At 38.8% G+C, this 14,421-nt stretch overlaps 1 protein-coding gene across 1 annotated transcript in view; it reads left to right on the forward strand.

The window, feature by feature from the left end:
* Positions 1–13,186, forward strand: part of LOC5567406 (allatostatin-A receptor) — a 395,031-nt gene extending 381,845 nt beyond the window's left edge. The window contains exon 5 of the transcript XR_002502618.1: positions 12,278–13,186. The gene's annotated coding sequence lies outside the window, so the exon portion shown is untranslated. The remainder of the gene's footprint in view (positions 1–12,277) is intronic.
* Positions 13,187–14,421: the final 1,235 nt, after the last annotated feature.

The following is a 14,421-nucleotide window of genomic DNA, read 5'->3' on the forward strand; positions in this document are numbered from 1 at the left end:
TTGATTGAGTAGGAAAAGTGCAATCCGAATTCAGATACAGTTTTTTTTCGATGTTTTGCGTTCAGAAAGTATAATATCTAAGAAATTCAGTATCAGTTATTACATATTAAGCATTTTTGTAGGTTTTGTGCCAACACTTTTTCAAATTCAGACGGATGTTTCTAAAATAGGGCCTTCAGAACGAGAACGATTATAAGTTCTGTAAGACTCGAGCAAATTGTATTCAATTAATTAGATTCACATAAATGTCTCGTTTTTGTAGAATTCCCTGAAGAAGGTGTAATAAACACCGAAACGTTGGAAGCAAGAAAAATAATAATCGTTTGATTGCTTTGGTGACTGCGAAGCCGAAAAATTCCCTAGTGATATAATCTTTATACTCACTTCAATAAAAATTATCCTTCTTATCGCCTGAGTAAAAACAAAAAACTTCAAAATAAATTTATTTTTCACAAAAAACACGGTTTTATAACATATGTTTAAATGGGGTTAATCGCCCTACCATGGTGACAAAGAATCAGTATGTTCACTGTCAGTGCTGGCAGATTTGCCATCTATTTATTTTTGCTACTCAAAGATGTACTATTCATCAACAACAAATTATCTTTCTTGAAACTCACTGCATTTAATATTCATCAAACTATCAATAAAGCATGATATAACAGCATGTATCTTTTCCAACCATGTCCGTAAAATTAAACATTAAATTTCATCTAAACATTGAAAAAAAACTATGTCACGAAAAACCAGCAAATCTGCTAGCAATGCATCTAGACGGCTCTGCTGAAAAACGTATAAACAAACAAAGTTGAAATAAAAGTTCGTCAGTGCGGTATCCAAAATGCCTCGAAAATACATCCGGAAGTCCACTAGGCGTTCCAGGTCCGTCGGAAAATTGTCGGATGCTGTGAGAGCTGTCCAGCAAGGACTGCCCAAACGTAAGGTATCAGAAATATACGGAATTCCACGGAAAACTCTCTCACAATACATGGCTATCGCAGCCAGCGGATCAAACCTGGAATATTCCGTGCTTGGAAGCTTTCTTTCGGTGTTTAACAGTGCCCAAGAACAGGAGATGGTCAATCACATTACGGACATGAGTAGTTATGGAACCGGCTTGTCCAGACACGACGGTAGAAATCTTGCCTACCAGTTGGCGGAGAGAAAACACATCAAACATCGTTTCTGTCACGAAACAGAACTGGCAGGACATGGAGTTTTCGGTTCGCGTGTTGTGCTGGGCAGTGTTTTGGAAAGCCCAAGCAAGACGATTCGTTTTCGGGACGCCGGGAGTTTAGTTTTCGGTTCGCGTGTTGTGCTGGGCAGTGTTTTGGAAAGCCCAAGCAAGACGATTCGTTTTCGGGACGCCGGGAGTTTAGTTTTCGGTTCGCGTGTTGTGCTGGGCAGTGTTTTGGAAAGCCCAAGCAAGACGATTCGTTTTCGGGACGCCGGGAGTTTGGTTTTCGGTTCGTGAGTTGTGCTAGGTAGTGTTTTGGAAAGCCCAAGCAAGACGATTCGTTTTTGGGACGCCGGGAGTTTAGTTTTCGGTTCGCGTGTTGTGCTGGGCAGTGTTTTGGAAAGCCCAAGCAAGACGATTCATTTTCGGGACGCCGGGAGTTTGGTTTTCGGTTCGTGAGTTGTGCTAGGTAGTGTTTTGGAAAGCCCAAGCAAGACGATTCGTTTTCGGGACGCCGGGAGTTTAGTTTTCGGTTCGCGTGTTGTGCTGGGCAGTGTTTTGGAAAGCCCAATCAAGACGGTTCGTTTTCGGGACGCCGGGAGTTTAGTTTTCGGTTCGCGTGTTGTGCTGGACAGTGTTTTGGAAAGCCTAAACAAGACGCTTCGTTTCCGGGAGGCCGGGAGTTTGGTTTTCGGTTCGCGTGTTGTGCTGGGCAGTGTTTTGGAAAGCCCAAGCAAGACGGTTCGTTTTCGGGGCGCCGAGAAGTTTTGCTGTTCGCGCTGTGTGAGTGCGAAAAGATATTCGTATTCAGTCGAGGATGGATTACCAACTGGTGAGCTTGTTTCACGCTTATGATAACACATTTCTTCATGAAAGCGTTACTTTTTTTGTAATATGCAATCAAACTTTGTATGGTTCGTCACTGTAAGTGTCGGCATTATGCCTATTTTATACAATTCTAATGAACATAAAATTTTTGACATTTCTTAAAATATTTTTTTAATTTTTTGACATCATGAATGTCGACGTTTATTTTAAAACTTCTACCAAAGACTTTTCTTCTTGAGGCATAAATGTTGTAATTTTCAAACAAACTATGTATGGTTCGTCACTACATGTGTCGGCATTATTCCTGTTCCATATAATTTAAGATATACGCATTAATTTCGCCATTAATAAAAACTTCTTTTGAATGGTTCGACATTATAGATGTTGACGTTTATTTTAAATTTACTACCAAAAACTTTTTGAGACAAAACTAAAAACTAGCTTTAAGTATAAATCGTATTTTTCCTCCTTATCCATGGATCGCATCACCGACCAAAGGTGACTCCCAGATCTTTTCCTTCTTCACTAATAAACACCCTTCCCGTGGTGATTGTGGAGATGCAGAGGTATTCTCGGTCTCTAGAAGCAACAATCATTACACCCTAACATTCCTTTCCTATCCCAACTGACTGTAAGGACTTGGCCGGCGCCGTTATTGATCAATAATATTAGATCTGCTAAAATTGCACTCCGAGAGTAAGCGGAAACTCCCATCCCTTATTCATTTGGATCGCAGTGCAATTATTACCAGTTCCGATCAATCACGGAGTAGCAACCATTGACATGTACAGTCAGTCTATGCTATGCTATGCTATGCGAAACAGAACTGGCAGGACATGACTGGCTTGATGGGTTTTTGAAGAGGCACCCAGGATTGTCGATCAGGAAGCCGGAAGCTACTTCTCTTGCTCACCTGAAAGGATTCAATCGTAGCAGCGTTGGACTTTCTTTAACTTTTCACTACGAACAACGGCAGCTGTAAATATCCACCAAGTCGGATTTGGAACGCCGATGAAACGGGTTTCAGCACGATGAGTCAATTTTGAACTTCGATTAAACTTATATTACTCATAAACATACATTTCAGGTGCCTACCAGGAGTGTGAAAGTATTTGCGAAAAAAGGAGTTCTGCAGGTTCCCGGAGTATCATCAGGCGAGAGAGGTGTCAACACTACCGCAATCATGGCCATGTCAACAAGCGGACAGTATCTGGCTCCAATGCTCATATTTCCTCGGAAGCGAATGAATGATGCACTAAAGCTGGGTGCACCACCGGAGACGATTTTTGCGTGTAATGAGAATGGATGGAACACAACAACAACTTGTTCCATGTGGTTCGACCATTTTTTATCAGTAGCTCATCCGACGCAGGATGTGCCCGTATACTACTAATCCTTGATGGGCATTCGAGCGACACAAGAAACTTGGACATGATTGAAAAGGCCAGATAGAATCATGTGAAGATTCTGTCAATTCCACCACATAAGTCTCATAAACTGCAACCGTTAGATGTTTCTTTTATGGGACCATTGTAATCGAACTACTCGAAAGCTGTTAACAGTTTCTTGAAGAAAAATCCAGGGAAAACAGTTACCATCTACAACGTAGCAGCTTTGATAAACGAAGTATTCACCGCGAGTGCATCTATTTCAACGGCTAAGAACGGATTTAGAGCAACTGGTATCTACCCTGTCAACCCTCAGGTTTTCTCCGAGGAAGATTTTGTATCAGCAGATCATTTTATCCGTGACAACGAACCGAAACAGCTGATGTTGAGATTCAGTTAAACTAATCAAGCTCCAATGCACAGCAAGACGGTTCAATCGGATTTGAAATTGAAAACTCCAAACCGATTGCTTCATTAACAGATACGAACGAAATGTTGGTGTTGGATCCTGCCGTGTATTACAGTCTTTCGGATGATGGAACCGTTACGATTCATCATATCACCTCTGAAGACAATTTCGCTTCAGAATGCAACACAGCTCCAACAAGTGGTGTTGTTCAAAACATGTCGGGATATCAAGGATGGAAGGATGGAAAAGCTTCCCACCGACGGTTACCCATTGGTATCGACAACTGCTCAAACACTGTTAACTTCGCTGTCTGTAGTTCCACAAGGTGATTCATGTTGCTATGTTGCAGACAATACAGTTGGAATTGAAAGCATCTCATCGTTCGGCCACATTGAGATCGTTAATAATGATCAAAGCACCAGATAGTTGTGAGTACGATCCTTCCATTTATTACGGTAGGGTTTTGTTCTACTTCGTCGTAAGTGCTACAATACGTCGTATCAAACTTTAAATGTTCCACCACGGCGGATATTGAAACTTACCTGCAACATAGATCCATTATCCAAGTGTAATTTTGTGAAAGCTGTTATGGTTTGTACACTTGTACACCAAAAATGCAATAAAACCACTGTATTTCGGTAAATAACTTCAGTTCAATTATCCACTTTGCACTTTTTCACCGAAATCGCATGGACGAACACGATTTGAGAGAAATGCTTAACGATCGATTGAGCCACACCACTTTCCAACACAAGTTTCTTTCCGCCCCCCGTGGGTTACTTACTTCGCCGGGCACTTATTTTCACTATGGAAAACCTTCGTACTTCATCACTGAAGGATTTCATTCCAATCACACGTCGTAAAAGTTCTATAAATCACCAAATTTTACGAAATTTCCTCAACCGCCGCGTATAATTGAGAATGTAAACAAAGTTCAATCCGTCGTACTGAGAAAAAAAAAAAGCTTGTGCGCATTAATGTGTAAGTGACGCTCGACGTAAAAATACGGTTCCTTTGATTGTGTTGTTTTCGCTGTACTGTGAGCAAATGCCATAATTGTACGGTCAAAAGGAATGGTGTTCATATGTTTGGGCTGAATTTTGATGACGAACAATTAATTTTAAAGGAAATTAGTATTAGTACTATCATGCAGAAGGAATGGGGAGAAGCCCGTAGATCTATATATTCTAGTAAAACATTTTATTAAAGTGTTGATATGTTGTGTTTTAACCACTCAATACACACAGTGAGCCGTAAGTTGTGAGACGAATCTGGAAACTGATTGCGACGGGGTTGAAAACGATACGACGGATTGAGAATACGGTAAGATGCATTTTATTTGCATTATTTACAAAAATAGATTAAGATTTATCAAAATGTTATTGTACAATGTTAAAGCCGTTTTGAGAAAGAATTGTTTGGCATCGGTTTGTATCAGCATCATTCACTGCAAAACTGGGAAAATTGGAGTTCTCACTGATCAATGCTTAATACGATGGACACTAGCACATCACCCTATAGTTGGAGATGTCACGATTGATTCCATCACCACTGAAAACTATTCCGCATCAGACATCTACGATATTTCAGTATATCACAACCAGGCTTCCCAAATGTACCGCCTCACGACAGTATTTCGACGGCTGTCATCAACTGCTTTCCATGACAGCCTTTCGAATGAACTATCCATGACAGCCTACCATGAGGTGGTCGTGCGACATGTAACGAAGCCGTCTTGTACAGCACACGGCAGTTTGGTCACACTGCCTGTAGTGTGTTCGTTTGCCGATGACAAATTCGGTTGTTCATTCATAACATGTCTTGTACACCCGAGCGTCGTACTGGCAAAATGAATATGCAGTCGGGCCTCTCGTGTTCTGTATTTTGCGCAATGTGATACTTCACGCTTAAGCATTTTCACACGTATTTTTTGAATCTTTAAAATGTTTGCTCTGCAATCACTAGACTATGCACCTACAAGACGAACATAGTTTTGAACACTATCATATTATCAATGATTTTCAAATCATATTACTGAAAATACGTTCATATCCTCCTTTTTGTACAACATTGTATTCTTATGTGTAAAATGTTTAGCGTGAATCTCAAGTTTCATGACAGCCCACGACAGCATTCTCGCGACAGCTGGCTTGAGTAGCCGAAGACTGTCACAGCCCTTCGGTGGTTATAATGTGAAACAGCCCGTTCGGCTCACTACGACATGATCACGAATGCTGTCAGCTGAGTTCGTTTGGTAGCGACTGTTCCAATACAGCCAACATTCATGCGTGTGTGTCTGGTTGCCATTACGTTCAATGTTTGTTGCGAAACGTACAGCAGCAAGAGGCAGTGAAAACACACAGCGAATGTCGGCAGGGTGTTTTCGGCTGCTGTCGTGTCGAGGCTGTACATTTGGAAAGCCTGATCACAACTTCAACTACTTCCTTTTTGATTCACTACCACATTCGTCGGGTTATGATTCAAATGCAGAGATGGTCCGACATGAGCCATCGGATAATTTGCAATTGGAGTCCTATCGCGATAATAACACAGATATGGCCGACATGACCATCCCGGAGCGACAAATGTTGTACGACAAATCATCAACTGATCCTTCTCAAGAACTGACGAATATATAACCACCGAAGAAGCAAAATAAGAAAACTCATCCAAAACGCCAAACAAAGAAGTAACAATCTAAGGAGCTGACATCGTCACCTTACCGTAAACAGCTCCTGAAAGAAAATGCCTCCAAGAAAATAAAACAAATTAAGAACAATGGAAAACAGCGAACATCCCGTGCCCGAAAATCAACAAGTCGAAGCAAAATGGAAGATACTTTGTGTTATTACTGCGGAACGCTTTTCAGCATTACAAGAGACGGTGCTGGCTGGATGCTTTGCATTCAGTGCCAAAAGTGGTATCAAGTTCAATGTTCTAATGATCCTGACGGCATCACATGTGATGTATGCGTTTGAATAAAGCTTCTGAATTCGCTGCTGGTTTAACATACTGTATGAAATGTAACATTAACAAAAAATTACTATAAATGAAAATGTCTCATGTATTATAAATAATCTGTTTCACTGTTATTATGATGCATCTGAAATGAAAGGTCCCTGCATGTTTTTTTGTTATTACTAGTTCTATGTTCTAAATGAGCCCGTTATTCGATTTAGTACTATTGTTCGAACCAGTCGATTCCAAATTGGCGAAATAAATCTTTGCTCACTAGGCTAACGAGACACACACTTCTCCTTCGTTCTTTTTCCTCTGATTATTTTTACTTTTGTATAGGGTGCAGAGCTACTTGGGCACTCCCATGATTCACTATGGCATGGGAGGATTTCTCTCGGCCGAATTGTTTGAAACTTTGCACTAAGAAGCGCTTCAATACGACGCATATTGTGGTAGAATATGCTTTAGCTTTCAAAAAACCCCACTGCCGAATCGAATCAAAAGTGCCAACAATATGCTTCGGCTCCCTACTGCTCCGCGTTGAAAATTGGTTCTCCAAAATGCGAAGATCAGTTTTAGATCAACATCGTCACGTCGCAACTCGATTCTCATTAGTGCGCAGAATACTTAATTGCTCACTAGAGTGAAGCAAGTTGCGACGCGGCGAAACTGGCTTTGCATGTTGGTTAACATATTTTTCAACGCGAAGCAGTATATATTCTTTGTCAAGTACGAAGATATTATATCCAATATTCTCGAACCAACCAGAATTTGAATTCTCTTCTAAAAGCATAATCTGTCGTAACATATTGTCAACTTTGAGCTAGGATATCCTAAATGTAACTACTCGTTCTTAAAATAAAATGTCTTACTACACTCGTAAGACATTTATTGTATAGATTGTTTTCGAAATTTAAATTTATGTTGGATTCTTGAACTTCTCGAAAACAAACGGACTCTATACCTATCTTATTTTTGCTTTCAACTTTGCTTCATGGCGCGTTTTGACCCGTTGTTGTGGTTCCTTTTGGACGCACATGTGGGCATCTCACCCCGAGTGTTTTGAAAACGGAAATTTTGTAAACAATAATACTTTTCGATATTTAATTAATGTTTTCTACTTTTCTTTTTGAGTGTTAGTTAAAATAATGCAGAGATGTTTAGTATTTTTCGCATGACCATGAAAACATATCGAAATATATTGTGAAAGTATGAGTCGTGGGTGATTTTCCTTAACGTGGGCGTCATACCCCCACTCCCCCTAACTGATTTACCGTTGGCATAAGCAAATTGTCGCGGTTCCATATTCTTCCGCAACGACTCCGTTGAGGACTGTTCATTTTATAAAGTGGACACTTTGTTTATGCTATATCTTTTTTATATATTTATAAAATCGTAATCAGTTTTCTGTGCATCGTTCAACTATTATTCTACAATGCTATGAAAATATAAGATCTTAGAAAATGCTTTTGGTTGAAGAGCTAAATAGTTTTTACAAAAACTCCTAGGAAAAGCTGTTTGTCAAAGTTTAATATTATTTTTCGCAAGACAAAAATCCTCATTTTTATGAACAATTTGTATGTTTGTATCCTTTATTATTCTACTAAAGGTAGAGCTTTTAAAAAATCAATTATATTCCACCGTTCTCTGACTTTAGGTCACTTTAGTGATTTATACATTTATGGCCAAATTTGCTGATACACCATCCTTTCGCTCCCAGCAAAAGAGAAAAGTAAAAAGCGTGTTCAAAACAAGTTTAGACTACTAAAGAAACTATATTTGTATAATCAAGAGCTAAATCGCGAGTTTAAACTACAGTCTTATGTATAATTTTTACACTTTATGGTCGTTTTACTAAAAAGTCTCATACTTTCAAAATCATGTACGCATATTTATCGATCTACCGCGAATTGTAAACATTTTACTCCGAATATTTCAATTGGTAATCTCAGAATAACGTATTATGAAAATAATATGAGGAAAATAAATTTGATTTTATTATAGCAATGTTGCAAATATTGATAATTGTCAATGTACTTCAAAAGGTCTTCTAAAAATAAAGTAATTGTTTTTCTATTGTGCATTATATGTGACGTGGGGATTGAATAAGTAACTCGATGGAGGCGTGAATTATTTTCCATATTAATACTATATTAGCACTTTCGTCAGGACGTACTTTGAACCAACAAATTCTACTCATATCGGTCCCCTTCAAATTTAAAAAAAATTTCTCTAAAAATATCGGGGAAAAATGATTTTATCATATTTGTAAAATTGTTCCTCCAAAAATAAATTGGATTTTTTCCATCAGGCTTCTGATTGATGATGCTCCCGAAGAGCAAGCCTTTCAAGAAAATAAAAAATATAGATTGTTGAATTTTCCAGCCATTTTCTAATAATCATTGATTTTGATAACCTCCAAAAATCGACCGTTTTAAACGTTGTTCCATATTCGTGTGAAATTTAATTATTTTGGAGAATTTTTAATTATCACAACATTGTACAATACTAGTCGAACGATGTACAGAAAACCGATTGAAATTTCATTGATAAATTAAAAAGATACAGCATGCACAAGGTATCCACTTTATAAAATGAACAGTCCTTATAGCTTCTTTGGTCTTAAACTTAATGAACAGCGAACGGTCTTGAGCTGTTTTATAGGTGGTTTCCATCAATAACAAGTCCGTGTCCAACTGCTTCAAGAAACTTGCTATTTCCACTCATGACGGTTGAGGAGCCCAGATAGCCGTAGCGGTAAACGCGCAGCTATTCAGCAAGACTTCGTCTTGCCATCAAGTAGACCAAGCTGAGGGTCGTGGGTACGAATCCCACCGGTCGAGGATCCTTTCGTAAAGGAAATTTTCTCGACTTCCCAGGGCATAGAGTATCTTCGTACTTGCCACACGATATACACATGCAAAAATGGTCAACTGACATAGAAAGCTTTCAGGTAATAACTATGGAAGTGCTCATAAGAACACTGCTGAAGCAGGCTTTGTCCCAGTTGGGACGTAACGCCAGAAAGAAGAAGAAGAAGGTTGAGGACTACCCGCTGGAAAACGAAACTGCACGGTATTGATAATCATTTCACTTATGCCGTTTCTAAGGCACAGAAAACAACAACGAGAGCTGAAGCACAAGTGAACGACCGTAAAACAAAGCGCGCTTGCCAACTCCTTTGATGACTACGAGAATCCAATCCAAAGAAAACACAATTTCCTCCGTCTGTACTCAACGACGACAACGATAGAACTGATTTAGGCAACTTTGATAAATGCTTGGAGATATCCTCAGTGAAATTCCTTACCAAATCATTAAAAAACTCGAAATACCTGACAACTGTTATACGTGAAATTCTGATACATATTTCTAAAGTTTCTATAAAAAAAATTTACAAATTGGCTTGTATCAGTTTCTGATGAAATTGTTCAGAAAATTCTGGATAAAATCCAGAAGCATGATAAATGAAGTTTCCGAAGTCGCTGAAGGAAACATTGATAATATCTTGAAGATTCACGAGCAAGAAAATTTTTAAAGTGATTACTTAAAATTCTTTAATTGATCTCGTGAGAAGTTCTGGTAGTAATTCTTGGTGGAGATTTAGAGGCAATGAGAAAAAAGACTGATGGAATATTAAAAAATACATTAAACGTGTATTTGAGGAGTATTGAATTTACTGGAACTTCAAGAAATTCCTAGATAAATTTTTAGCTTAGCTTAGCTTAGCTTACACTGACTACACATATCAATGGTTGCTATTCCGTGATTGACCGAAGTCAGTGAAAATGCACAAAGAATCAACTAGAAGTTTGGCTGGGATTGGCCATAATCTTCTTCAATGTGCATAATTCAGTGCCTCTATTTATACAGGGTCAATAACGGCACCGGCCACGTTCTTGCAGTCAGGTGGGATTGGGGGAAGGAATGTTAGTGTGTAACCTTTGCTATTTGGAGACCGTGTTTACCTCTGCATCTCCACAAAGGTTACTGGGAGGGATGTTTGTTAATGGGAAGGATCGTTGGGTTACAGGATTCACTTTGATAAGCGATTAGACCATGATAAATAATGATTTGTGAGATATATACATGCTTATTTGAAAATATAATATTTTTATTTGATACTTGTGGTCCCGGCAAACTTCGTCTTGCCATCAAGTAGGCTGTTGAAAAACGTTATGGATTGTACAATACAAATTGACAGTTCCGATCACGCCCGTTTTTCGGAATTTCCCGATGAAAATACTGGGATTTTTATACAAACTCCACAACAAACACGTCGGAACACTTGACGAACAAAACGGAAATATAATCATTCAAATCCGTTGACCCGTTCGGAAGCCATTTCGTGACATACAAACACCATTCCATTTTTATTTATATAGATGAACAATTTCTATGTAGTGGAAAATTATGCCGACACTTGAGGTGACGAACCATTCAAAGTTTGTTGAACAAATACCTCAATGTAACATTCCTACAGCTGTCAGGACGAAAGCATGTGTTATTATATTTTACTTATTTGAAAAGAAACAAAAAACTTGATTGGTTGGAACATCCACTTACAGTGGATCCAAAGTTTGTTGAATAAAGTGAACTTTTCGCAAATCTACACTTGTAGTGTCGAACCATTCGAAGTTTTTTTTTTTTTTTTAATTACAAAAATAAAGGTAAAAAGGGGTGTTCTGAAAATAAAAAAAAATGTGAAACATAAATAATTCATGAGTCAGAGTTTGTGTCGACACTCACAGTGACGAACAATTCATAATTTGTTGAAAATTCATATTTACGTCCCACAATTGTAACGAATAAATGTGCAGTCATACATATTTTATAGATTAGAAATAGTAGCATGAAACGAGCTCACCAATTGATCCTTTATCCTTCACTGTGCAGCCACAATCCACTCTCAGCCTCACTCGTTTGCTCGGCTATATAAAAGCACTCAGAAAAAAAAGGCGCGCGACCCGAAAAGGAAAAAAAAACTTGGCTTTCTTGACGCACTGCCCAGCAGCAAGCGTCAAGGTCAAAGGATCAAAAAGAACTAACCGATCACGCCACTTTTTCACTTACTAGACCGACGCGCGACATGTTTGATCCTGCCTTCGTCGCTCGCCCCCGTAGGAGCAAGCGTCAAGGTCGAAAGATCAAACAGAACTCAATTCCTAGATGAATCTTTAATTGACAAATTAAAACCAAAATTTGAATTTTTTTGAGGAATTACTCATGAAAGATTTTTTAGAGAAACTCAAAATAAAATACTAGGAGAAATCGTTTTCTTAAAAATTGTCAAAGTATAATCTTTCAACTGAAATCCAGAAAAACGCGCAGTTACGTCGTCTTTACAATCAACGGCAATACAACTAGAATTGTCTCACTAATTGCCCTATGAACACACCAGATTCCTTTAAAAAATAAGATTAAAAGCCCGCACGCCTTTCTCTATTTCATATCTTTACTTTACAGTTAAGGTAATAGATCTTAATTCATTTCTCCTCCTTTACTCTCCTCTTGCAGGAAACACTGTCACTGCAAACCGCAGCTCGCAGCCACTTGGACAACATCATCAACGCTGCTGAGCTTCCTCTTACTTATTCTGTTTGCTGCTAGTTGTGGCTGCATGGAGGAAACCACCAGATTATCCCTAATTATCCCGGGGCAACGCTCAATCTTGTTTAGCTACCGTATGGTGGTGGCAGTGGCTACATTTACTCCAAGGATTGCAGCCTCATTGGTGTACCATGTATATGTCCTAAGTGGTTAGCAAAGTTATCATCCGCAGCCGGAGGATGAAAACCAGAGGATTTGAAAAAAGAAAAACGCCCAAGGAAGCATTTATGCTGCGTCGACCTACCGAGAAACACTTTCGGATAATTAGGTAGTAAATGAAGAATGAAGTTGTTCTTTGAGACCATGCCCTCCGGACACAATCCGGGTTTTGCTCATATCTGTAGCTGCAGCTAGATAGAGCTAGCAGCCTTGATTGAGAATGGATAGCTACGAACGCATTGGTTATGGGACTGCAGTAGATTGTTTGATAATGAGTTATGAGTTCGAGGGAAAAAATATCCCTGAAATGGAAAAGTTATGGCTTCACTGTGGGATGAGCAAGAGAATGGAATCTGTAAGCATTGATTTTATGGAGGAGCAGTTTTTATTGGATCGTTAAATTCTGGAAAATCTGCTGGGAATAAAATATGCTTTGATAAATTTAGTGCTACTGGATATCGTTTATGAGGAGCTTTATGGTATAGATTGCTTATACGATGTATAAAATGAGAATTTCATTTAAAAATATATCGAATCATCACATACATTAATTGTGGTATAGTTTATTCGAAATTGAGTGAAAAACGAAGAACAATACAAAAGTTTGCGATGTGGCAAAGTAACTAGGATGATAAATTTCTATTCTATTCTAAGTGCTTGCACAGCCAATATTGAAAAGCATCCTGGAAATACTGAAATTCCTTCCAGTATTTTCTTGTCAGCATTAATATTTGCAGCATATCAATGATTTGATACAAATATTAATATGGCCAGGCCCACTGTGCAAACTTGGGGTTTGGAGGTAATTCAAAAATTTCCGGCGATCAGATTGATAGATGATAGACAGAAAATGTTGAAATATTGTGAGAGAAAAAACGGGGACAACCGTACCAACCGTTCCATTTAGGGAGATATGCAAAACCGTTGGGAGTGGCGTTGCTAAGAAAGTTAATGCGCACTCCATTGTTGTTTGTCTCCTTTTCCTAGGATGGAACACAGGCATTTCTCCCGTATGTCCTGGCTCTAAAGCCTGGGCTTAAGCGCCCTTACTCGTTCTCTGAAACTAAAAGAAAAGTTACTCTGACCCCCGTAAAACAGCAATTAATGTATGTAAATTGAAAGTGAATCACATCGAACACACGCCACAAATCCTCAAAGTGGCATTTTGGACCACTTTCCCCTATTTGTTTTGATATGTAAATAAAACTTGAAATAATAATAAAAATCAAAACAATCTCACTAAGTTGATCGAATGCCACGGTGGAGTTGTCATCGCCATGTAAGCCATCCATCTACTCCGCTTCCATCCCCTCTTTCGCTCATGCCAGAAAACGCTCACGATCGATCACACCTCAGGTTCACATTTATTCCACTTTTGCCGATTCACATTTGTTTTTGCACTAATGTAGCTTTTCAACTACTGATTTTTATTTCATCAATATTTACTACGCAAAGCTTTGTTTCGGACAGAATTGTTTCAAAGCACAAGCTGAACTCCGAAAAATTCCATAACGCGGAACCGAGGTAAACGTGACAGAAAAAAGTAACTAGGATGATAAATTTGACATCAAATTAAGAAATGAAATGAATGAGGTTATAATGCACGTCCATGGATCAATGCGATGCACCATAACCGCCATGTATCAAAATATGTCTGTTATATCCGGGTTCACTAGTATTCTCTAATGATCTCCTCTGGTTAGACTGCCCAGAGCATAGAGGTGCAATTTCGCTGAAACCAGGCCACCATAGGATCGTTAGAATTCCAATTTTATGTCACTGATCGCTAGTATATGCTAAAACTAAAGGGTTGTCCTTTCGGTTTTCTTCAATTGGTGGACCCCTCGTACGCCAGCTAGCTAGACAACTAGCAGAAAAGCCTATTTTTTGAT

The sequence above is a fragment of the Aedes aegypti genome, chromosome 1 (genome assembly GCF_002204515.2).
Source record: "Aedes aegypti strain LVP_AGWG chromosome 1, AaegL5.0 Primary Assembly, whole genome shotgun sequence".
Taxonomy (NCBI): domain Eukaryota; kingdom Metazoa; phylum Arthropoda; class Insecta; order Diptera; family Culicidae; genus Aedes; species Aedes aegypti.